The sequence below is a fragment of the Ambystoma mexicanum genome, chromosome 12 (genome assembly GCF_040938575.1).
Source record: "Ambystoma mexicanum isolate Mex_15411 chromosome 12, UKY_AmexF1_1, whole genome shotgun sequence".
Lineage (NCBI taxonomy): Eukaryota > Metazoa > Chordata > Amphibia > Caudata > Ambystomatidae > Ambystoma > Ambystoma mexicanum.
The window spans coordinates 183628016-183655220 of record NC_090936.1 but is presented as its reverse complement, the minus strand read 5'-3'; positions in this window follow the sequence as shown (position 1 = coordinate 183655220).

Below are 27205 nucleotides of genomic sequence, written 5' to 3'. Positions count from 1 at the left end.
GAACAACATAACATAGGCAGAGATAAGGGCATATACAATGCTCAGTCAGGATATACCTAGTGGAGTTTGAGATCACGGGCAAGTAGACACTCTATCTAAATTATTTACATAGTAGAAGAGAGGGTCAGTTATAGGTGTCAAGGTGCGGGCATTACTTGTCTGAGTCTTTGAACCATCTTATTAGGTTCTGGCAGAAATGTTGGTAGGATTAATCTGCTCTCTGTGGAGGGGGTAAGGAGTTCTAAAGTTGAGCTGCCTTGACCGGGAAGCTGCTCCCCCGACTCTGGGCAGCTTGAATCTTGGAACTAAGAGGCAGTTAGTGTTGGATAATCTGGTAATTCTTGTACAGGATTTTCTGGTAAGTCTTTCTGTCAAATAGCAGAGTGCCGCGTTGTTAAGGCACTTATATGTGCCACATTGTTCAGGCATTTGCATGTAAGTGTAATCTTACATGCCGAGGTACAGCTTATCATGCCGAGGTACAGCCTATCATGCCGAGGTGCTGCAATCAAAAGCCCAGATATAGCCGTGTCTCTATAGCCACCAACACACTGCCAGCTCAGAGGGAGCAGGAAGGCAGGGATCACATCAGAAGAGGTTACTCTATTGGTGAATGGAGCTTGACTCCCAGGTCCTTCACATTGCTCCTGGCAGGAAGAACGAAAGTGGTGATGAGAGATAGGAGTTTCACGATGAAACTCACCACCACTGGCCAAATGCCTCCTGCCACTCACAGACTTCAGCCTCTCTAGTGTCTACTACTCTCTCTGCTGGGACTTGGAATCAGGAGAGTACGGGCTTTGGGATAGGGGACTCCCAAAGAGATGCCCCCTTTGCTCCCTGCGCAACAGGTCGTCTGTCTCCTGACAAGAAGTGGAGTGGGCAGCATGCAGGGAATGCGGTTGTCTAGTGGTTAGCAGCACACAGGAGATGCCAGAACCTGACAGAGGGAAGCACACAGACATGGCAGGACCAGAGGAGAGCAGAATACAGAAGTGTCAGGGGTTAGGACGCAGAATCACACAGGGGACGGCTGCACCTTTTGAAGGCAGCACACACTAGATGGCAAGGGAAGGGCAATGCCAGGGTCCAGGGTAACGCAATACAGAGAGGATTCCTGGGTTTCAGGAAAGGCACGGCACACTGGGGGCAAAAGGGTTGCTCCAGACCCTTTTCCTTCTCCAGACAACAGAAGGCTACTCACGAGCATCACGTAAAGTCTATGCACTTAGGCCAGTGAGGTGGAGGTCAGTGGAGAAAAGCTCCTTAGAGGGGCCCTTGAGTGGTACTCTGCGGGAAGGGGTAGGAAGGAGCAAAGTCACTCGTTTTCAGGGGTGCACAAATAAAACTAAGGGGGACCAACTAGTAACTGCCAACTCAAAAAGATCCGATAATATGGAAAATGTGTAAGTGTACATAGTTTTAGAATGCATTTGACATCAAATGCATAACTAGTCATTACATTTGCTTCTCAGCAAGGAGAGGCCTAGCACTCAGAAAACGTGCACTGCAATATTCTTATAATAGTGTGATGCAAAGAGAACAACTATAGATTATTAAATGTGATATTATAACGTTGCCTTTTTGAAGCACAATGTGAACTGATTCACTTGTGGCTGTTCCAATTTGGCAACTAAGGAAAAACATGAACAGTGAAGTAAAGTGATTTGTTCTGTGTTCAGAGCATCTGACACCTGAAGTACACAACCACAGGATAAATCAGATGGATAACGTATGAAACACAATTAAATATCAAAGTCCTGCAAGCACAAGCTAGGATGAAAATCTATCTTTCATTTATTTATTGGGATTTGGTTTTATAATATTAAACTTTACACAAATAGATACATCAGGCCTCATTATGAGTGTGTCGGTCTGGTAACAACAGTGCCAATAAGCTTACCGCTGCCATTGTTTCCGGACCAGCACACTAAAACTCTGTTGGATGGGTGCCCTCCCGCCTGGCCGGTCAGACCTGCTGGGCGGAAAGGCATCCGCCCACAGAGTTTTCACAGAAGCACCAATACCTTTACCAACGGTGCCGGTGCTTCCGTGCACCCCATTCCCATAGAGTCCTATGGGAGTATAGGACTCTCTGGGAATGGGGACTTTGGCGGCGCCTGACTTTGCAGTCCGCCGGGGTTGTAATCCCCTGATGTTACCGGGAAGTCAGGCACCAGTAAATATTTACGGGTCTGGTGGCAACCCGCCGGTATCACCGACACAGTTACTGCTGGACCCGTAATGAGGCCCATCATTTTACATAGGACGATTAAAAAAAAGAAACGTTTTAGTAACAATTCACAATATCAAAATCGAATATAAAATTTACAATCGTCTAATGTACAAATCTTTAAAATATGTAGGTGTTAAGGTCAGAATAAGTAGAGATTTTTGGGGGCGTGTCCAAGATGGAGTGCTGAGTGGACTTTGGTGGTGAGGGCTCCCATCTCAACAAGCTTTATATGGTCAAAATATCCACCAAATTCCTCCTTGAACCAGCAATAATGGGTAGTTACTGAAGGGCGAAGTGAGGAGAATCGGTCTTCCTAAAAGAAATTCAGATAAACAGCCAGGAGGTGATCGATTGGGTGACCGAAGGTGAACACACAGTGACCAAAAAGGGTGGCCGCGGCAGTCTGCACAGCCAGAAAGTCCAGGGGTTCATGAGAAGCAGGGCAAAGCAGAGCAAGAAGACAAGAGGTGGAAGTGGGAAGCGGCAAGCAGCATAACGAGCCATTGGTGGCGGAGGGGCCCCGGTCCTGGGGATGAGTTATCAAACCAAGGTGGGAGGTAAAGTTGTGCGAACGTCGGAGAGGCCCGGGAAAGTCAGAGGCGCGGAGAGTGCGTGACAGCAGGGGTCTCAGAAGAAGGAGATGACAGTGCAGATATCTCAGGCAGAGGGCCGACACCTGTGTGGCCCAATGAGAGAAAGGAAGATGGGGGGTGCACAAAGGCCAGCTCTTCACTAGAACCACCAGGAGGGTGCTCGGGGGGGGGGGATATGGGGCAACACTGTGGCTGATTGGAGCCTGTGCACAGCGGGAGCTCACTTAAAGATACCCGGGACCAGTGACAGCAAATCAGCATATGCGTACTGCCAGCACATTGGGGGTAGGGGGAGAGTTATAAGCCCAGCAAATTAAGGGGTGCTGACACTGAAGGCCTGGAGTCAGCAGTCGGCACCTAAAAATCTCAAGCAGAGCAACTGGGGAAAAACAGCACCAGGGTTGCCTGGCCATCAAAGAGATGATGCTGCAGAGGTTTTGTGAGTGTCTGGGCCTTGCAGCAAATGGGGGAGGTACAAAAAGTGCCTGGTGCTCAGAGACCCCTTTCATAGAAGGAGAGGATAAGCCTAAGGTGACCCATGGGGAGGCGTGCTTGCTAAATAGGACCCCTGGAGAGGATGTTCAAACAAGAACAGGAGAGCCACAGTGGGGCAGAGGCTGTACATTGAAAGCAGAGGGAGCTGGAACTGGAAGAGAAGACGAATTTAGAGGGGGCAGAGGGGATTTTATTTATTTATTTGCTTATTTGTTTATAAGGCGCTGAATGCCCGCAAGCATCAGGGCGCCACATGAAGACAGTCACCCACAAAAAACACATGGACTAACAGGTACAAAAGCACAAGACGCTTAGCGTGCCAAGACACAGATAGGAAACGGGTACTACTCTGGATTGCTTAGTTCATTTGAATAGGAGAGTTTTAATTGCTTTCGAAACCTGAGGAGGTTGGATTCAATTCTTAGGTTCAGTGGCAGTTTGTTCCAGTGGTAGGCAGACCGATTTGGGAAGGCTCTGCCCAAACCGTTTGCTTTCCTGTGTAGGGTGGTTGTAATAAGCAATTGAGCCTCAGATATTAGAGTGCGGGTTGGAATGTAGCCCACAATTTTGGACTTAAGGTAGGCCAGAGCTTTTCCATATAAGCACTTGTGTGTGAGTGTCATTGATTTGAACATTACACGGTCTTCGACCCTTAGCCAGTGTATTTCCCTCCTTGCGTCACTGATATGATCAGATTTTGCCTTATGCTTAATTATTCAAACAGCATGATTCTGAATATGCTGGTATTTTGTCAAGCATTGTTTACTGGCACCCAATAACAGGGCGTTGCCATAGTCCAGTCTAGAGAGTATAATCACTCTGGCTATCATAGCGCAGTTTGATTCACTGAGTACAGGTCTGATAGCTTTTAGCAATCTTAGGTAGTAAGAACAGTTTTTCCTAACATAAGAGGCTTGAGCATCTGAGCTCAAGGAAGCTTCCAGAGTCATGCCCAAAGTTTTGAGGCAAGTCAATACTTGGATATGAGACTCTTTTATTGTGAAAGACTCTTCTGCTTCTTGTAATAGCTGGTGGTCTAGTAAATCAAACGCAGCACTAGGTCTAGTAGGATTAGCTGACCAGTATTGCCCCCATCGATGATACTCAGCATTCTGTCTGCAGATCCAACATCGCTGTTTCCATGCTGTGAGCAGCACACACGCCCGATTGCTATTAATGTAGTATTTCATTGATCTCTACATATGCTTGCAGTTGTGCAGTTGCAATTTTGTCCATTACCTTTAGTAGGAAGTTGCAATTGGTTATGGGTCTTAAATTCCCTGGCTCTTGTTGGTCTAGATTAGGTTTTCTGACCAATGGGGTGATAGTCACCTTTTTTATATTCGTGGGTACCATTTGGTCTCGTAAGCAGTAGTGCAAAAATATCGGCATTTTTAAGTATGATTTTAGGAGGGAATATATTTTCCACGCATGATGAAGGCTTCATCGATGCCAGAGTGTTGAGCATGTCCGCAGTCGTGATCTCTTGAAAACGTAATTTGTCCAGATGATCTAGTGCCTTATTCATGTGTGGTTGTTGGTATTTGATTTTGTTAAATTGGCCGCTGGCTATTAATTCTCTTGCTTTGATGATCTTATTGCTAAAGGCAGCTTGGGTGTGTTCACATTCTGATTGGGACAGAGCAAAGGCCAGAGTCAGAGAGTCAGGTTTGTCAATAGATTTGAGAATCTCGAACAGTTTAGCCGGGGCATTTGAGGCTTTCTGAATTGGTGTGTTGAAGTAGTTCATTTTTACCTCCACAAGGTTCTTTTTAAAGGACCTCTCGATTTCCTTCCAGCTATCCTTATTACTAGCAGTTGGTTTCTTCAACCATCTAGCTTCAAGCTGACTTTTTTCCTTTTTTTGAGCAGCTAGGTCTGAGGTGTACCATTTCTGATGGTTAATATTAAGTCCAACTAGTTTAGGGCGGAGGGGGCTATCTGATCAATAAGAGATGAAGTGTGTTGTTCATATTTCAGTATGATTTCCTCACAAGTGTCATCGTCATTAAGGTCTGCTAGGATATTGTTTATACAGGGAACTAAGTGTGTTCTTTCAATTTTCTTGAAATTTCAACATGATGTTTTCTTGGGTTCATTGGGAGTTTTCTTGACTGGAGTGGGCATGGTCAGTGTGAATGATATTTTGTGATGATCGTACCAGATACAGAGAGTGGTCACATGGTTGTTAGTTGCTAGATTGTTTGTAATGAGCCAGATTAGCTGGTGTCCATTATCCATTGTGGGTTCGGAGTTCATAACTTGGAAGTCAAGATCGTTTAGGGCCTTCTCTAGGCCTATCGCCTTTTTGACTTTTGGGTAGCCCCATCAACAATTGAAGTCACTTAAGACCAACGTAGATGAATTAGGACTTTTGAGTAGATTAAGTTGTCCGGTGAGATCCTCATTAAACTCTGATGTAAGAGATGGGGATCTATAGATAAGAAAAATGTTCAAGCAGTTTGTGTCAGTAGGGCAGTGTTTCAGATGAAGTGTTTCGCAGCCTTGGCAAGTCGAGGTAGATGGAAACATTAGAAGTGAGTCCCGAATTATCATTGATACCCCAGCCCCCTTTACCTGTGTCTCTGTTAATGTGGTGTATTGTGTAGCCTGCTGGGACCGCCATGTTGCAAGTTGGACCAATCGGGTCTTACAGACATGTTTCGGTACGACACATGTTGTCAAGGTTTTCATCCTGTATAAAATCATGTATACTTTGGGCATGTTGATTTAAGGAGTGTGTATTTAACAAACATACCTTTAGGTTCATATTTGGCATTGTTTCAATTGGGGTTATATTAGTCTTGTTTGTCTTACGTTTATGTGCCTGTTTCTGGGGAGGTTCACATTTCAATAGCAAGCAGTGCAAATCATTCTGAGGTTGAACCTTCCCCGTTCCATAACCAGCATTGCGTGTTGTTGGATTGCTTCCAGACGCTGCATGTCATGTAGTTGGGCCCATAGGTTGTCCATTGCTTCAATGCCCATTCTTACCGTCTAATGTGAGTAGAGCTGAAGAAAAAATACCAGGGATCTGGGCTGACGCCAAGGGACGGCGAGGACTGGCGCAAGACCGGCTTGTCACTCGAAGCACCAGCGCTGAAGCGCCTGACATTTCGAGATAAAGGGGGCCGGTGCTTCTGGGACTTGTAGTCCTGACAGGTCTTACAGTAGCCTAAGTAGGCTGTGGTAGGTCCTTTGCTGCACTAAGTGGACACGGATAGAGACAATGCACCCTAACTCTTGTAACATGCAGGGATGGAAGAAGCTGTAAAGGTAAAATAGAAGGATGCACCCCATAACATTGCTTGGACAGGAGATGAAACTCCAGAGGGAGCTGGGGTCTTCTGTGGAGAGAGAGGAGGGATCCATGGGACCCACGGTCAGTAAGCTGAGACTGGTCTCCAAAGATTTGGGGTAAGACTCTGGGTAAAATCCTACAGTACCTTGCCTAAGAGCACTCCTGATCTCTATCTGAGTGTGCAGAATGTAAATGGGACCGAAGAGGAGGGGACACATGGGGAAGACCAAAGGACACGTAGTGAGCGAACAGAAGAGTACCATCACACAATCCAAGATCCGATTTGCACCACAAAAGGCGAGGGGGGCTGAAGAAATGCCACTCACGAAGTAAGATTTGGACTCAGCACTAGCTAAATTTAAAAGCAATATCTCAGACAGTCAAGGCAGAGGACCTGTCTCAAGCAATAGCAGTGAACATGAAAGACATTGAGGGCTTTGGAGACGGAATAATGGAGATGGAAGGGCAATGCACGTAAATGGTTCAGAAAGTCTTATACTTGTCAAAATGCCTGTAGAGTGCATAGGAGAGAATACTGATGCTAGAAGAAAAATGTGAGGACTTGGAAAACAGGGTGAGGAAGGAGAACATTAGGATCAAGGACTTGAAAAAAGGAGTGGAAGAAACTGACTCAGAAGAAGATGTTAGGGAACTATTTGAGGGGCTGGTGGAAGACGGAGAGGAGCAGAAAATGGAAATAGAAAGGGTGCATCGAGTGGGCAGAAGGAGGAATCATCTGGGGGTGCGCCCGTGAGATGTTCTGGTGAAACTACACAACTTTAAGGGCAAACAGAGGGTAATGAACACTGTCAGGCAAAGAGGGAAGGTGGACATCAGAGGAAGCAAGGTAATGAAGGAATAAAAAATCCAGTAAGTATTGACAGTCAAAATCGACTTGGCATCATGGGGGACGCACCCCTGCTACACCTGTGGAGGACATTTGCGATGTACATACCCAAGATTAGGAAGTACCATTCTGAATGGGTGAAAGGCACGGCTGACAAAATGTATATGCCTTGGCCTCAAGAAGTTTAATTATAAAGAACCGTATTGCAACATATCACAACATACTTACATGCTGCATATACAGGGAAAAAATTACAGAAAAGGTTAGCCATTTTAGAGCTATGGAAAATGTAGCAGAGTGAGAAGGAAGACCCACCCGAAACGGAGTGGATGCTTACTCAGCATAAAGGCGGAGGACGAAACACACTCGGCTCCTCTTTCTCCTTCTGAAAACAAGAGTACAGATACAGAGAAACAGGGATTCTATCCTTTAAAGGAGTTAAAGGCTGCGGCGGGGTATGTTAATCCGACATATAGGCCCTGTGTTCATAACAGTAACAAAAGTACAGAACGAGTGACTGGGAGGACAGATTTTACTCAAGTTAGATGGCAAGGGCATCAATGGCATTAAAGAAAGAGAAGATATAGAGGAACAGGACAAGAAGGAAACGGAACAAGACAGAGCATACAAAGAGGAGGAGAGAGACCGGAAGCAAAAGGAAGATTGACAAAGGTATGAGGAACAAAAGAAAGAGAAAGAGAGATTAGAAGAGAAGAAACATGATGAAATAGAAGCACAGAGATTGAAAGAAGGTAGGTTGCGAAGAAGGCGAGAGGAAGAACAGAAAAGGGAGGTGAGAAGAAGGGAAGAAGAAATGAGAAGATGTAAGGGACAAAGGGATGATGAAATAGAACACTTGGTTAATAGATGCACAGTACCAATCGAAGCACGAGAATCATGCGAAAAAGCGAGAGGGTCACAACAGCCCCACAGTGAGCTTCAAGGGATACCGAGAATACAGACATGGGCTGATGAGCACGAGGCAGAAGACATAGGGAAAAGGAATGGGGATCTATATAGGCAAAAGAGGGATAAAGATGGTTATAAAACCAAAGGGAGCAACACAGGATCTCCACCAAAACAGAAGGTATATTGGATGATGTAATAACGGACAAGCATAGAACATTGTTGTTAAGCAGACTGGATCTTGATGATGAGGAAAGGGATGACAGCCATACAAGCTGGGGTGTAATGATGTCAGATTAAGAAAGGGAGGAAACTGAAAGAGCGAGAAAGGAAGACGCGTGTGGTTTTTTCGATGGAAAGAGGGGTAAAGTGGTCAGATTTAGAAGATCCCAAAGAAAAAACACTTGAACCGACACCATATACTGAACGACCACCATCACAGTCGTGCAGTTCATGGGATATATCCCCACCATATGTAAGCAGATTATGTGAATTGCCAGGACAGATACGTACGGGCAAAACAAGCCCCACCTAGAAGAAGAGAAGTTTAGGTGGGTGTGATTGTGGACCAGGATTTACACAATTCCCATTATTAGAGAAAGGGGGAGGATGAACACAATATATTCTGTGGCCACAAATTGATAAAGGCAATTTGAAATGTAAATTACCGAGTGTGACTGCAGGTGCGGGAAAATTGATTCATGAGTTAGAAAGAATGACAGCAGGAATGACGTTAGCAGTAGGCAACATAAAAGGCACATTAGCAGCCATTCTAGGGGATAGAGTGGACGACATTTGGAGACAAGCAGGGTATGCGAGTGTCACAGAACAAAACACAACACATGATGGAGCACCATTTAATGATTGCAGAGCAAACGTATGGAGGGTGCTTAAAGTAAAATATCATGACACATCAGACACATGAGTGAGATTATGATAAAGAAAATGGGGGAGGGCGAAGATCCAGTGCAGCAACAAATGAAGAAACAGGCAGGGATTGAAGCGAATCCATGGCCAGAAATGCAGACTATTGTACATTATAGTCGGTTGTTACAAGAAAAGAATAGGAAGAAAGCAGAGAGCAGAACGCAGGAGGAGGCACATTTGGTTCAGAACAAATTGTCAACATTTGCCATGGAGGGAGCAGTGTTGACAAGTGGTGAAGGTGTGGCAACACGAGAGGTACAGCCAGTGCAGCCAAGCAATATATGGTGTCCAATAGATCAAAGTGGGTATAAATTTTGGGGACGAGGGAGAGGGAATGGACCTACAGGAGGATGAGGTGGAGATGAAAACCCCCAAGGAGGAGGAGAATTTAATGGAGTACAGCTGCAGCAATGTTGGTATTGACTACTACTAGTACTAGTCATTGCTCTTAGTATTATCATTTGCATGCAACCTGCTGCTATTTGAGGCTGTGGCAATGGCAGGGAGTTGCTATACAAATATCATAACATAAGATAGATGGATGGGTTGGAGCTTTTCTTGGCAGACGACATGAGCCAGGCCAGTGTTATTTACTAAAAACTCAGTCTGCTTGTTAGTTTATAATGGATCACATAATCAAATACAGTAGATGTGTCAACTGGAATTTGAGACTAGGCTGTTTGGTGTATATCTCATGCGTGAGGTCATCTAACTTAATAGAAATTGTAATTGGTTTCTAAGCGCGGACCCGGGGATCGAACCAGCATTGCTCCGCATGGTCTTGCTTTCAAGTCGAGCGCGTTGCCCCTGAGCTATCCTCCCGAACTTTCAATATGGCAATATGCCATGTAGGACTCCCATTGTGGGCAAAATTCAACATGTGCAGGGCCTAGCACAGCAGGGCACTTCATGTATTTTAGGCTCCCATTTATTTGGAGATGGGTCTGTCGCAGGGTGCATCGCAGGGTTTGAAAGCAGGTCTTTTGAGTAGTTAATCAGCATGGACAGGTTTAAGTTTAATACATAATTACGTATTGAGAGGATGGGTTTAGATATTGTTGGCAACAATAGGAGTGCCCAGATGACAGCTGGAGGGAATGAGTCCTTGAAGGAGGCTGAGTTTGACGATCTCATGCATTTAAAGATGTGAGTGTGGTTCAAAGGCGCAGAGGGAAAGGCTTTGTTCATCTGGATGGGGGAGGCTGTGGATATGGCATAATCTGGGGGCTGCATGTCATGTCAGCCTATTGTAGAGGGTCCAGGAAGAGAAGTAGCATGGTTGATCACATTTAGGTTCCAAATGAATTGACATTTTTCAATAACTCCTTCTGGGACTATGGCGTAGAAGCGATCCAGTCTCTGGCTTTGAGAACTACCCACCTGTACAATATTAATTGATCATGGGAGGCCACTCTGTCCAGTGTGCGGTACGAGAACCACCATGGTCTCCTTACCGTGCGCTTTGCTCTCTGAAGTTTACTAGGTTTGTAGGTAAACTATTTGGCCTGGAGATTGCTGTGTTAGTGTCTCTGGCTTACAATGGGGCTCATGTTTTAAAAAGCCTTGTTGATGCACTTATGTATTTTTCTGGGATGGTTAGTGGGACAGCCCAGCTCTGGGAAGTTTATCACTCAATGTTTAAGTGATATGGAAGTGTCCTTAGGTCCTTCATCACAAGGCTTTCTTAGAACGTTAGTGATTATTATCTCCAGTTTTGAAGGGCGTGAGGTGTTGTTTGGAATGATGGCAAAGATGAAGGAATGATTGGCTAGTCACTGCAGGAGAGAGGGCAACCTTGATCATTCTTCTGAGATGAAGATGTTCTATCTTGTCTGACCAGCTGAATGAATGGGTCACTTGATCTGTGTCAGACATGATGCTTTCTTATTTAGACTGCTGTTCCTGGATTTTCATAGAAATGTCAACATCAAACCATTGTTTGAGAGAAACCCTTTGCAGGCTATGGACAATGTTGGTGGGCTAAAACCTCATCCACATTCCTTCCTGTAGATAGTTAAAAAAAACACCACATTTGACAAGCTAGTCCTGAAGTAAGTAACATAACTTAACAAAACACAAACACTAAAACACTTTCGGAGCCATAAAAAAGAGGCAGCAGTTCTTGAAAGTTGTACAGTAATTATGATCGATATTTATATTCTGACCGAGACACAATGCGCTTCATTATAACCCTGCTGGTCCGGAAACAGTGGCGGTAAATCCGCTGCTACCGTTGTTTCTGGACCAGCTGATTCCGAGTTCTGCAAGCGGGAGGTGACATTCCCGCCAGGTCTGACCTGCCGGGAGTAAAGCCACCCGCCTGCTGGCGGAAATGAAAACACTGGCTCCGTCATAGACGGAACCAGTGTTTCCATTGTCCCCATCCCCATGGAATCCTGTTGGACTCCATGGGAAGGGGGATTTATGGAATTCTGCTTCCGGAATTACTGGATCACCGGGATTGTAATGCCCTGGTGATTCCGGAAATCACAGAGCCGGAATGGTATTTCGGGTCCGGTGGCAGCCTGCCGGTTTTTCCGGCACGGCTACCGCCAGAGTCGTAATGAGGCCCAATGTGCCCTTTTCCCCTGTACGAGTGCCCACATTCTGCTCACAGCACATTTACTTTATTTGTTGCCTCCCCTGCTCCTGGGCAAAAAACAGAATAGAAAATGTATTGGACCACGGCTGCCATCTTGTAATGGCTAGTCCAGTGATAGTTTGGTACAGCATATGGCAAAATATGTTCTTTAGCCGTGCATTAATTCCATAACTATATGTGCATGTATAACTCTTTGTTAACTGTGTATAGGTTCTTGTGTTTTTTCATTTTTGTAAAAGCAGCAGCACGCATAATGTTAATTTCATTATCAAGAGAGCAGACACACAAGGAGGCATTGGGACAAGTACATCACAGAAAGGGGTCACCTACATTTGAAAAGGACTAGCTAATAAATGACGACCCCACTCCCACAATCCTATATGGGATAACAGCCAAAGCAGATGAAGTGTGTGTGTAAGTGTGTGCGTGAGCCTACCTGTGTGTCACATACATCAACAGCATTACATCATATAAATGGCATAATGCCGAAATCATCACTGAACGGGAAGGTACTGAGTCACAAACAGGGGAATTAATCACCTAGATCAGGGGCCTGACACCTTTGGCAACCTTTTGCTCTCCATATGTTTTGGACTTCAATTCCCATAAACCCTTGTCAGCATAGTCATGTGGAGAGCCAAAGGTTGCGGACCCGTGGCCTGCATGAACAAACAAAGTTCATATTTAAAGTTTACAGGCACCTGAAATCATGGCAGGATCATTTTCCTTGGAAGACATTGGAATGTTCCAAGAATGGGATAATCTGTACACTAACTCATAGAAAACAAACATAAAAAACGACCTCCTCCAAAACGAATCATTCTACCCAAATCCTTTCAAGATCTTCTTTCTGCACCATAGACGGTTTCTGCATATACAAATGAATAGTGCAAAATGTAAGGACTGCGGCCCTAGCCAAAAGGCTCACACAAAAGGGTTTGCCCCTGAAATTATGCACCCATTAACAACTGAGAGACTTATATAGAAAAGTAGGCAAACAACACTTCCACATTAGATGTCTGCATATTCATTACAATATAGAATTACAATATAATTAAGAAGCAATAGAGAATTCTGAACAGTGGTGCAAGTTCCGGCGCAAACCACGTGTTTGCATAAAAGAATATTAAAATCTATCGGACCCAATACAGAAACTTTGCATCAGTGCAAGTTCAATTTTGAATAGCATTAGGACCAGGATAAACATTGCCCTTGTGCTGCAAATAGAAGGTATGTCAAAACATTTTTCCTCAAAGGCGATGTTTGTCTTAGTGCAAAGTTTCAATAATGAGGACCTTGCAAGAAGCAGCCTCCAGGTGGTAACTGTAATGCAACCAATCATCACATAATTGCAGGGGCTTCTCCGTCCAGGTGGCCCTATCCATGTGAACATGTCAATGTCTGTGCATTTACAAATCACACCTTTCAGAAAGACATAATAATAAGAAACATGTGAAAACAAACACATTTTACCGAACTGCAATACACAAAGAGTAATATGCTTAATAGCATGCCCGTGCAAGATCTACACAAGCAAAGCTACACGAAGAGCCCATGTATGCATTATAGAAGTTGCATAAGCAACAAAGTAATAGCATCACCTATTATACAACACTATCAAACGGCCGCGCAGAAGACTAGTCCAACAATTGCAGATCAAGAAGACTTCTTCGCACACAAAATGCCAATCCAGAGAGAGAATCACTATTAATCTTTCTCACCAAAATAGCCACAATAGGGGTCTGCAAATGAATGTCAAAAGATAGTAGAAAAGAAAATCATTACACAGGATAGGTTCATATCACTTAGTATTTATAATCATTAAAATACTGTACGGTATAAAACACAAAACCTTCAGGACACATAGTGATCAAAATAACGCTACATCTCAAAATACATATGAAATAGAAACGGGACGGAAACAGAGAGACCATAACAAGAAGCAGTATGTCACGTTAACGTTTCCAGGGCAACGAGGGCGGGATGGACACGGAGAGCGGGAGGAACTGGAGGTGACACGGGAGGGCGGGGATAGTCAATTACAGAGTTGTATGTTAATAAAGAGCACGTAATTAGCAGCGCTGAGTGTCTGCCCATTTCTTCATTGCGCAGTGCGCCTGGACCCGAGCGGGGAAAGTACACAGTACATCATGTTTTGATCAAAAAGACAAATCGTCTACATACATTGTCATCTAAAATTCAAAATAAAGCAGATTAAAGACTCCTCAATTAAGACAAGAAGTGCAACATCACAAAACACAGAAGAAACAGAAATGATACAAATACAGAGGCAAGATAGAGAGGGTCATTTTGCCATGTCTTTGACCACAAGGCATATTCTGCACCAGAGGAGAGTCATAAAAAAGGACTCCAACAGAGGACAAAATAATATGAAACATTGCAGCTAACAGAAATAAAGCGTTCTTCATATTCTCCTGCACACTACAACCAAATTCCTCCTTTGCTTATGTTTGGCATAATTTCTCGATTGGTCAACACATTCTACGAATAGTTCAGCTCCAGGAAACATATGCACTGATTCCAATCTCATGTGCACATGCAAGGCAATACAGACATTTTCATGCAAATATGTTTGCCAAATAGGAGACTAGAATGATATAGTTGCTCTGATTGGCCAGAGAGCAAAGGCTGAAGGCATTTCAGCCAATCAGTTTGTGAACAATACTGCCTTCTTGATTGGCTTACATTTTATTGCACTAGGTTCCCTGTTTGTCAGATTGAGTGGATCCTACCAATCAGAGATGTAGCAATGTCTTGTGCTCGTAAATTCTGCACTGAGGCACGATATATCTGATATCAGAATCCCTACCAATCACCATCTATTTCCTGGGGCGATTTTCCAGTTCCCATGGTGTTTTCCAGGACCCCCTTTTAGCTCCCCAAGTCTGGGAACACCCTCAACGCTAGTTTTCAAGTGTTTGTGGGGTTCATGGATCTGTCTAAATGCATGGATCCGGATTCCAGGTTTGCAGAGTTTTTCGATTCAGCAGACCTGGAGGAAAGGTCCATACATTTGGGGTAAAGGTCTGCCAACATACAGGAAAAAAATGATAAAAACCCATTTTGAGTGTAATAAAAAGATCCTGTACCATTCTGCAAGCATTTACCTAATTGCAATCAGTATGCAGAGAGCACAGGAGCATACAGGCCGACATCCCTATCATGCAAACTGCCAAAGGAGATTCTAAATTGTCTGGCAGCATTTTTATGGCTATAGGCTGCCCCCCTGCTATCGCACATGACCGTGAGCACATTGCCCAATCAGAGAACAAACCAGCCCCTGAAGCCGAGGTGCAATCGATGCGATTCAACTCTTTCCAAGGGAAGGCAGAACTGGACTGTAAAAGAGATCCATTCCAGACCAGGATTGCCAGTTCACGTGAGAGCTGCAAGGAAGAATCAGGTGGCTCCTGGGATACCTCAAGTAGGTAGACTTGGCAAGACGATCGGCCAAATGAGAACCCTTTGCAACTAGTACTGGTGTGTGGCAGAGCTAGAGAATCGTGTGGAGGATTGGGTTTAGTAAAGAGAGATTTGCGTGATATTTGAGAAGGGGAAACGTGTGCGAGAAATTCAATATATCTAGTTGGGAAGATGGTTGTGATTTGGAAAAGGAAGGAAAATCGCAGGTAAGCCTAGAAAGCGAAACCTTTTTAGAGATAGATTGTAGTTGGAAGAAAGACACAGAGTTGGAATCCTTGAGGAAAGGCTTACAAGCTTTTTGAGAATGGGAGACGTTTTGAACAGAGAGGAAAAGATCTGGTTTGGAAAGAATATACTAGATTGGAACAGTAGGAGGAGTTGGAGTCAAGGATATAGAGAGATGTTTGTCTGGAACAGCAACAGAGGTATACCAAGTGAAGTGTAAGAGAGACAGAGAGAGGTGAGCGATATCATTTGGAAAGAGGAAGAGAGGATGGTAGTACAAGAGAGATATAATAGTATGAGAGGCAGAAAGCAGATGTTGTAAAGGGAAGCAAGGTAACATCTTGAAGAAGGAGAAGAGCATTACTGAGGTGGTAGAGGCAGGTACTAGAATGGAGAGATACAAAGAAGAAACCAGTTGAAAGACGAGAGAATGGAATACCATCTGGGAGAAGAAGAGACATGGAATTGGAAGGGAAGAGGGCCGTTGTGAGGAGATGGGAGAGGAAGGCCTTGAAGAAGAAGAGCGATACTGTTAAAGAGGTGATAGAGGCAGGTACTAGAACGGAGAGATACAAGGAAGAAACCAGTAGAAAGACGAGAGAATGGAATACCATCTGGGAGAAGAAGAGACATGGAATTGGAAGGGAAGAGGGCCGTTGTGAGGAGAGGGGAGAGGAAGGCAGGAATTTGGAAGAGAGGTACCAGTAGAAGAGGCCTGCAAGGGTTGAAAGCCTAGAGGGAGAGGTCGGTCCAGGAAGGTCACATTTAACAGTGGGGGAATGAAACAGCATGACTATACCAGGAGACGGGGGATCGCCTCAAGAGTAATCAGGGCCAAGCAAGGCCCCAGTGCAAACCCAGAGAGCAGAAGAGGGAAAAAAGGATGAGTAGGGACACGCTTCTACACCAACATCCACCAGCGCAAAATAAATGTTTGCAGATGCACCAATCTGAAATGCAGGGTGGCTGCAAGTCATTGCCAATCCATCAGAGGATGTCCCCACCGAAACCGCCTAGGAGGCAATGAGCAGGCAGACTCCACCAGCATCTGGCTGCCCAAGAGCCATGTGCTAGCAGCTTGAGAAGGTTTAATAAAAGGTAGAAGTACTATAGTTTGTACATTGAAAAGGTAAGCGAAGTGCCGGCAAGTGTCAAGTCTGAGGTTGAGTGAAGACACTACTGGTTTGTTTTCTACAGCGTGAAGCTATCCTGCTTTGAATTGAGCCGCAGGGGACTCGTGTTTGCTTTGTCGGAGCAAACCTTTATTGACTGTATGTTTAAGCTGAGACAGAGGCAGTCGCCTGGCAGAGGCGTGTCTGGGGATGCTGTATGAGCAACTTGGAGCTCCACCCCACACCGACCAACAAAATCCAGCAGGACCGTGAAGCGGCCGCGAAGTGCCGGTAAGTGTCAGTCTGCAGTCCGCAGTACTGACGTGCTGTGCAGCCGTGTACGGCTCACGCTATGAGATTTACTCAAAACTGTAAGTACTCTGTGCTGCATCTCTAAACCCTGCTTGGTGCAACAGCCTTGAGTTTGCTTATGCTTCAAAGGTGCAGGGGCTCCCCTGGGCCGCGTTTAAAGAATTCAAAGATGGGTTTGTCTAAAATTACTGGGGGTTCCATTTTGGACAACGGAGGAAAGTGGCCACTCTCCCCACCTAGAACTTACAGGTTTGCTAAAACACAAGGGTGCTCCTTGGTAAAAAGTCTGGCACACCCATTGACTAAATAGTGCTGGCAGCCGAGAGGCTTATTGCCCGAGACGGCTTCAGCCATTTCACGTTTCACCTATCAGAAATCAACGCAGCAGTCTCCAACGTTGGCTTCACCGACGAGAGGTGATTTCGGAGAGCAGGGAGTGCCGCAATCCCAATTAATGGTCCCTTTGAAGGGGGGAAATGTACTGACAGCGTTCTCAAGAGGCAATCAGAGGGAGCATGGAAGACGAGAGTGCTCAAGGGAAGGGATTCCCTCCCTCAAGAGGAGAGCGGAACTCCTGGTAGAAGTCTGTCCCCTCCTGACAAAAAGTTTGAAGATGAACTCTATAGGGGAAACTGAAGGGCCAGAGAGGTCACTGCCTTCGCACCAAAGCCGCCAAATTACAGATGAAGACATTCATCTGGACCTGGCAGCGGAGCAGGTGGAAAACCAGGTCCTGTGCCCCTCTAAGATAGACACAGGGGTGATCGCAGCTCTAACAGTCACTCTGGCTCCTTTCATGAAACTACATGAAATGATGAGTGAACACATCGGGGACCAGTCCACTTTAATTGCAATGATGCATACACAACTGATTTTCCTGTAGGGTTTTGTGACGGGTATCCAGGGGAGCCTAGATAAGAACAAGGAAGACATTACTAAGATTCTCCAATCTATCATCTCAGCGGCAGTAGTAGATAAGCACAGGAGGAGGAGTGAAGCCCCTATAAATCCTTCAACAACAATCAATGTAACAGCCTCACCTATTACACCAGGGTATGATGAAGTGGAAGAAGACATTTCAAAGCAAAGACCAGAGGCCCAGGGAAGGGACCCAATACCAGTTAAGTTGCCCATGAATTCTCAGACTTTGAGACAGGATTGTGTCCTTCCTGTGGAACGGCTCCCAAAATTATCTCAACACCCCTCGATGGGGGGGGATTTCAGGCCCCGGCCTTACCAATCTCAATTTTGGAAGGGGCAATTGTTCCATCCGGGCAGGATGCCTCGGGGTCTCCGAGAGTCCAACACAAAATAAAAAATATATGAAATCTTCTCATAACTCTCAACGTTGGATAAGGTCAACAGTCACCCCAAACTAAGAGAGTGACTTTGAAGAAACAATTGGCAAAGGCCCAGAAGGTGGCTACACCTAAAACAATTGATCAGGATGACCCGGCCCGAAGTATAGAAGTTGGGCCCAGAAAGTTTATTAGGAACCTGCTCCCAATTAAGAAACCAGAATTCAATGTTCAGGGAGTCTTTACTAGAACTCGGGCCCCCAAAACGGTCCTGCTGCTTGTGCCCCTTGCACAGCATATCCTTGTGGAGAGCAATCAAGATGAATCCAGGGAAGAACCATCCATAGATTTGATAAATCTGTCTACATACTCAATAGATGATGAGGAAGACTCTAACTCAGAACTGGATGGCTCTTATATCGGCGATCAGGAAGGGGTGGACCCCAGACAGGCTTCTAGGAGTACGACAGATGGTGGAGTAAATCGGCCAGTTGAAATGTCATCGGACAATCTTAGGGGCTTTTAGGATTTGCCTAAATCGATTCATCCATCAAGAGTAACATTTGCCGTCAAAGGGCTTGATAATTACAGCTACCTGGACTCTGCCCCTGGTCGAGAAAATGGCTTTAAAAAGGGTTCAACTTCTGGGACAACCCTAACTGAAAGCTTTGATTTTGTTAGGAATTTCAAAACCCTATAAGAAAAGAGATTAGGGTGCAATAATGTTTCATTAAAGGGTAGTGTTCTTAAAAACCAATTACCAACGAAGCAGGTTAAATTTGATCTGCAGGCCTCTAGTGACAAGGAACTTATACCAAGGAATTCCTAAGGGATTACTATTGACAATTCTGTAGTACACAGGCTTGTGTTGGAAAGAACAATAATCTTTAAAGATAATTTTATCCTGAACAGATATAACATCATGCGTCTTATGAAGTCCATTCCGGACCTCCAGCAAATAAAATCAAAGGATATTCTGTTGATAGAATTCACTGATGAACAGAGGACAGACAAAATCTTATTACACTTTTCATCAGCAAGAGCCTGGTTTTATCCCAAGGGCAGAATCTCCTCACACAGGGTTTTCACCTACACGACTGTGATAAAGGAACCCTAAATTCCAACTGGAATACCCCAAATCCCTCAAGAAATAGCTCATAGGGGCAGGGGGTGACCATTCGATGGAATAGCCTCCGGAACTTGACCTCGAGAAGCACGAGCATGAAGGAAAGCTCTCCCCAGACTCTTATACATCAGGTAAGACCCTCCCGTTTAGTTCTGTCATTGACCACATCCCTTATTAAATTGCTTAGGGATCAAAGTCAGTGTCCAGCAACACGTCAAAAGTCAAATATAATGATTGGAGCTGGCTGGCAGGCACCCTGGTTGGGAATAACAAAAGCTCATAGCGGGGAGCAGTGGGAGGAGGGGGCAATCGCAGGCCATGTCCGGCCTGGTGAAAATGAGCAGCTGGAACACACAGGGTTTCATTCACTTGTTTGGAGTTGTTATCCCAAATCTACATGACCTGGACATAATCTGTCTACAGGAAACGTGGATGAGGTCCCCACCAATTTTGGAGGGGGTTTCATTAGCTTTAATGCGGCAGAAAATGGCCTTAATGGAAGACCAATGGCAGGCCTTCTTATAGCCCTCCGTGCAGAGAGGGGCTATGGGATCATTTCAGAATTTCATCCTTTGCCGTTGATCCAAGCAATAATAGTGCTAGTGGGTCCATCTCCAACAGGAACCTCTAAGACGATTATGGTCTTGAGCCTATATTGGAATGTTGATTCTAAGTGGAATGGGAGTTTTCTGGGCCCAGTCTTTGCACTCATTGAAATGCCAGAGCTGATTTTGTAAATTTAGAAATCTTGATGTGTGGAGATTTGAACATACATTGTTTTGACTCCACCAAGTTCTTATTGAAGACACCATGCCATCTTCCTCCGACCAAGTGAAAAGAGGATTACTCTGGAGACAAGAACTGTCAGAAAGAAATATCCATGTAGTAAATGGGCACATCCTAGGGGATCGTCCTCCAAACCCAACTTGGAAAAGGGGTCTGGATTCAAAAGTCTTGGACTACATGTTCACCTCTGAGGGTCTTTTCTCGGATCTATTAAACCTGGAGATTTGTGAGACAGATAGGAGTGACCATAGCATCCTAGTAATAACATCATCAAATTGGCCAATAAAGACTAGTAAGCGACAAGGCAATGCATTGGAACTTGAGCTGGAGAGAAATAGACTGAGATTAAGAGGTCCCCCGGTTATTGTACCAATACAAAAGGTGGATGCTCAGTCCTGTGTCCAAGACGCATTGAAAGCTTTTCATCCAGACCCCTTGATGGTAAATAAGCCCAGTTTCTCAATTCGACATAAATATGATTCAGAAGTTGCCTTGAGAAAAAAGGCTCGGAACAAGGCATTAAGATAAATATTTAATACTAAGGGAAGTGATGCCAAGGAACAAATGAGACGGATAAAGCAAGTCTTCAAGAACTGGCTGAAAGAACATAAACATTTGATGCTGCAATGAGAATATGTTTTATCAAATCTCTTCAAGAAATACTGTAGAGATATGGAGACTGATTAACCATCTTTCGGCACCCCAGGAAGATTTGATGCTTAATCCAATATCAGCGGACAGACGGAAGCTTCATTTTACATCAGTTTTCGCCGGCCCTACTGCAGCCCTAATCCGAGGATACTATGACTGCAGGGGGGGCTTTGGCGTTCTCGACAACTAGGAGCGAAATCTACGATTTGATTCTAAAGGCCAGTAATTCCAGAGCAGCTGGGCCTGATGGAATGACACATTTGCAGCTGAAAGAAGATCCTAAATTCTGGGACACTGAGTGTGAGCTCTGGTTTAATCACATTAAAAAAATAAAACAAATTCCACAGTTTTGGACAAGTGTACTAATTTTTGCGATCTTTAAAAAGGGTGATGACAATAAACTATAGGCCCATCTATCTTTTAGATCTGAGTCGCAACATTTTCTCATCACTTCTTCTGAAAACCCTATCCAACTGGGTAATAACAACACACCATTATGACCCGTGGCAAACAGGTTTTATTAAAGGTATAGGGAAGTCGTTCAACCTTTTCATTCTTAACATCTTGAAAGTGAAGGCAAAGGCGAAGAATGGTCAAGAAATTTACATAGCCTCAATTGACCTGGCGCAAGCCTTTGACACCATTGATCGTCATCGTTTGTGGTTAAAATTGGAAAAGTGGGGTTGTCTGACACACATAACAGAAGCCTTGAAATCATTACATAACCAGCCTTCACTTCGAGTGAGATTGGTCCGAAGGGGCCTTAAGATTGAGTCCATCTCAAACTTCAATGGTTTGAAGCAGGGCTGCCCACTGGCGCCAGCGGTTTTTAACCTGTTCGTCTCTGACGTAGAGTCGGCCTTCGAGTCTGTCCAATGCTTTCCATCAACACTGGCTGGGGTTCTAATTGGAAGACTTCTCTACGCAGATGACTTGATCCTGCTTGATAGAACCAAAGTAGGTCTACAGAGAGTTGAATGCACTGGAAAAGTATGTGGAGTTAAATGGACTAAGAATCAATGTGAAAAAATCCAGGATTCTAATCTTTGGGAAAAAGAAAAAGAAAGTAGGACCATCTAAAGTATGGTTTTTGAATGGTGAACAGGTTTTAGAGGTGTCGGCCCTGACCTATTTGGGCCTTTATCTGAATGACAGCACTGCAGACACACAAAGGGAGAAACAGTTGCGGAGTAAGACCAAGAACTTAGCTGCTCAAGCAAGTCTCATCAAGCCTGGATATTCCATATACTCCCTAGTTCCTCTGATTTCATGTTTTCCTTTAAAGGTGGCCCCGATTCTAACCTACGGGGCGGAAACTTCATTTTCATTGTCCGCCCTGGTTGCAGAAAACTTGAGGGCATTTTTTGGAGGAGAGTGCAATCCAAGTAATAAGGGTGGAGTTGGGGCTGACTTCCCTCTACTCCAGCACAATTTGGAAATCCCTCTCACTCTTTGGGAAATGTTGTGCAGAAACTAGGGAAGGAGGCCTGGCGGCAGTTGGCCTGGCTCTGCAGAGACTCTACTGGCTGCATGGAGGGTATTGTGTATCAACATCTTGACTGATTTGGGGGAATCTCTGCAATTTCTACATGAGCAGCCAGTTAAAGTCAAAAGAAAACTATATGACTTGGACTGGGTCCACTCGCATGTGGCCAGAGCAAATTGAAAGATCTATGGGAGCAATTTTATGGACTCTAGAGCAAGAGGTTCCCTCCCTTCCTATATTGTTAAATTTCCATGTAAAAATAAGCGGGACATTTTTTAAGGATAAGAATTAATATATATCCAACTAAGGAAGTTCTTGAAGCTAGGAAGGCAGCTGAACAGCAAAACTACAAGTGTCGACTGTGTGATTGTGAACGCGAAACCCTTTTCCACCTTATCCTAAGATGTCCTGGCTGTACTGATTTGCGATCTAAATGGCTGGTGAAATACTTTGATTAATTTTTAAAACGGATGGCAGAGGAGTGGTGGGTGTCCTTGATGGCAAGCTCCCGAATGTCGCAGACCCTGGCCTTGTTGTCCTTTTTGAAAGAACTTTTCAACCTCTTAATGGTGAAATAATGGTTATAGCAGACTGCGATCCATAAGTTGGGAGCGCCTGCATATTGGGGAGCCTAAGTTGCTGATTTCAAGTTAAAACCTAGACTTGGTACGAAATCCTTTTGAATGATCAATACATCTGCAGGGGTGCTCCCTGGTGGAGAAAGTAGGTAAACAAACTGGTTAAATCTTAAAAGAATTACTATGTTCTTCTTTGTTTTCCTTTATTTTTGTTAGATTGTTTTTTTTTCCCTGTAAGCAAAGGTTTAAGTTGTAAACCATATGCTTACTTAAAAAGAAAAAAAAGAAAAAAGGTAATAAGATGTCTAGATATCTTAACTATGATTTTGAGTCTCCTTCCTGAGAACAATGTGGTAAGTGGACAATCACACTCATACTTTGGCGGGTTTATCAAATAGTAGCAATAATCTCTTTGGGGCACTGCACAATCCTCCCAAACTATAAATAAGCGAGTGTGTCACTTTTGAAAATTTGCATTCAATCAATATCAGTGCTGCAATGTAAGAAGACATCCATAACATTAAATCCTATGAGCACAGTCATTAATGGACATTATCACATGTCAATAAATATGAGGTTATTCTAGCATATTTCTAAAACTAAAGAGTGTGCTCTTCAATAATGTGTTCAGCACTTTTGCAGTGCAATAAAAGCATTAGTACACGAAATACGTAACTGCGTGTGTGTTTGTGCATGTGCGTGTGTCTATACATACTTTTAATTTCAAAATAAATGCATACCTATAACGAGAAAACTGTGATAACATATTGCGAGATAATGGTTTCCATCTTGCGTTCTGGCCCCTGTGAGGTGAGTGACCCCCCCCTTCCTGCGCCCCCGTGCTCCTTGCTTCCATCATTTTCTGCTGTTTTTCATACCTTTTCTGTCTTTCCCTTTGTCCTCCTCGATCCAGCCTCTGCCATACCTGGCTATCTTTTGCAACCTCTCCCCCTGTGCTCTTTCCCTTTTTTCCTGCTCTTTTCTGCAGGTGTTAATCCTTTTTCTGCCTTTCCCTTTCTCCTCCTCGATTCTGACCTCTGCCATACCTGCTTCTCGTGTGTGACCTTTCCCTGTCCTCTTTCCCACCCCCTACCTGCACCCCTTCCCTTACCCCTGATTGGCCTTTCCTTCAGAGGAAGGCAAACCCACCTTGTCGGACCAGGACACTCCTTTCCATCTTGCGTCCTAGGCCCTGTGTGGTAGTATTCCCCTTCCCGCCACTCTGACCCCTGTGAGGTGAGTGCCCCCCTTCTTGGTCTGTGCCCTCTGCCTTCAGCTTCACTCCTTTCTGATGTTTTTTTTCCATTTTTCTCTCCTTTCATCCTCCTTTCCCCCCCCCTTTCCAGGCCTCTGCCTCCATATATGCTCCTTTCTGTCTTTTTTCAGTCTTTTTTCTCCTTTCATTACACCTTCTTTGTTCACCTTTCCAGGCCTTTCATGTACCTGGTTTTCTTTGGTGACCTCTGCCCTGCTCTCTTTCCCACCCCCTGCCCGCCTCCCCTTGCCCTGATTGGGTCCTCCTGAGAGGGACCCTAAGCCTCATTTCTGGGACCAGAATGCTCCAGCCCATCTTGCGTCCTCGCCCATGTGAGGTGAGTGTCCCCCTTCTTGCTCTCTGTGCCATTTGCCTTCAACTTTGCTCCTTTCTGTCATTTTTTCTCAGTGTTTCTCTCCTTTCATCCTCTTTTCCCCACCTCCAGGCCTCTGACTCCATTTTCGCTCCTCTAAGAGGATTTTCAGTATTTTTTCTTTCATTCATCACATCCTGGCTCCTTTGAGCTTCTGCCTCCCAGCCCTCCCGCCAGTTTCATCCACCATCTGAAATGCGGGCTTAGGCCCTGCGTTTGCCACCTCGCCTCAGCCACTTTTAGTTCATGGCATGCGGTAAGGTTGTTGGCCCCCTTGTCCATTGTCCTTGTGCGTGTTTTCAGGTACTTGTGCATTTAGTTTGTATTTTCGTTTCGCTCTGTGATACCTTTGTGCCTCCCCCGAGCCCCTTCCTTGTTGCCTGTGTGCAGCTGTCGCCTCCCAGCTGTCGCCTCCTCCCCTGATGGGCCCATGACCCCGACATCACACACCCTACCAAAGCAGTCCCCTGTCCATTGCAGCCCCCTCCGGCGAGGAGGCCTGAGACAAAGGTCAGCTCCAATATAAGCATCCAGATCGTATTTGCCAGTGTTAGCCAGTAGAGCCTGCAGCCGTCAGCCAGCAGCGACTGACAAGGTAAGAATGGATCGGGCAGGGGGTACAGCCATCACTGCACCCCATTAAACTGACCAACCATTCTTATTACCCCATTATCACTTCATTGCTTGTAGTGTGATGCACCACAATTGAATGGTAACCATATCTCACATCTAGGTAGATTGTGTTAGTTAGCCACATCTCGCATTTAGCCTGATTGTTTTATTCAGCCATATCTCGCATCTAAGTAGATTGTGTTAGTGAGCCATATCTTACATTTAGCCTGCTTGTGTTAGTCAGGCATATCTCGCGTCTAGTTAAATTGTGTTAGTTTACCATATCTCGCATCTAGGTAGATTGTGTTAGCTAGCCAGATTTCGCATTGAGCCTGTTTGCCTTGGTAAATCATACGTTTTAAGTGTCACTGCATTTACGGTTGTACCCTATTTTAGGCCATTCTCCCTCTATCCAGGTGTCCCAAATCTAACTGTTAATGCATTTATGATTGTGCCCCATTCTGGGCCATTCTTCCTCTTTCCAGGTGTCCCAAATTCTGGTGTTACTGCATTTGCTGTTGTACCCCCTTTTGGGCCACTCCCCCTCTGTCCAGGTGTCCCATGCCTGGGTGTTACTACATTTACTTTTGCACATTTACTGTTGTGCCCTCTTTTTAGGCCACTCTCCCTCTATCCAGGAGTCCCAATCTAGGTTGTACCAGATTTGCTATTGTACCCCATGTTAAGCCTGTCTCCCTCTATCCAGGTGTTCCAAATCTAGGTGTTACCTCATTTACTTTTGTACCCCATTTTAGGCCACCAAATCTAGGGGTTACTGCATTTACTGTTGTACCCCATTTTAAGCCATTCTCTCTCTGTTCAGATGTCCCAAATCTAGGTGTTACTAGAATCAGTAGATGCATACCACAGGTGGCCAAAGCGGAGGAGGTATGCCACCACTAACCAACCCACTAAAAAACTCATCCCTCAGCTTACACCTATGAAACTCTAATCAAAACACAACCATACCTATATGGCACAACAAACCACATGCCCCTCACTACACTTCAACAACAAAACAAACCACATTGTGCCTCGCACAACAGCACATGACAACTACTGAAAAATCACACCTAGACTCAACGAACAGTGTAAACCAAACTGAAGCTGCCAACAGAACATCACAGCTCTCTTGCGCTTTTTCTCCCTCAGTCATATTAACTTACCCTACCCTTTTGCTTTTCAGATCCACCACAGTGCCAGGACACCACTCTGGTGGTGACAGTGCGCAGTATAAATAGCCTTTAACATAAGATCACAAAAGTACAACTTTGATTTAAATTCTAAGGTGTTCTATGGAGAGTGCTCGCCAATTGGTATGCCCAATGTAGCCCCTATTTCCATGGGTCTATTTAACTTCAAACCACAACATCTAACTTATGAGGTCCCACAATCTTTGCCATATCTTCTTGAATATTCAACTGATGCAGGAGGTCAATTGTGACACACATTGAATCTTTTGCGGAACCTTGCCAACTCTAGGCAGATGTCACCCAGATCATGATTCATCTTCAAAGTAACATTGACACACCAAAACATTGCAGTCCACCTTCAAAAAATTCAGGATTGGATGATCAACAGATGCCTTTCCCTTAATGGTATACAATGGACATTTTAATTGAGGTAAAACCATTTCAGGCCCTCTGGCATTCTTATGGCTTATCTCAATTGGAATGCGAAGCTGAGAGCACCCCACTGTGAGCTGTAAGAAACCTGGGTCGCCTTTTTGACTCTCTTCTATTGGTCAAATGCCAAATAAAAACACAAATTAAAAAAGCCATCTACAAATTTCATCTGCTCAGAACATTTTGAGCGTTACCAGAATTTCGCCACATCAGGAGGTGGTCAGAGGTGCAATCTTATCGGGACATGATTACCATAAAAGTCTGTTTGCACTTCTTCATTAAAATACATCAAAATATGTTTAGTTAGTAGAGAACCATACTAGCCCTCGAAGGAGTGGACCATATAACATTGGGACTGATGTCTGACTATCAGTTACCAATTGAACACAGAGTCCATTGTAAATGTCTTTGCAAT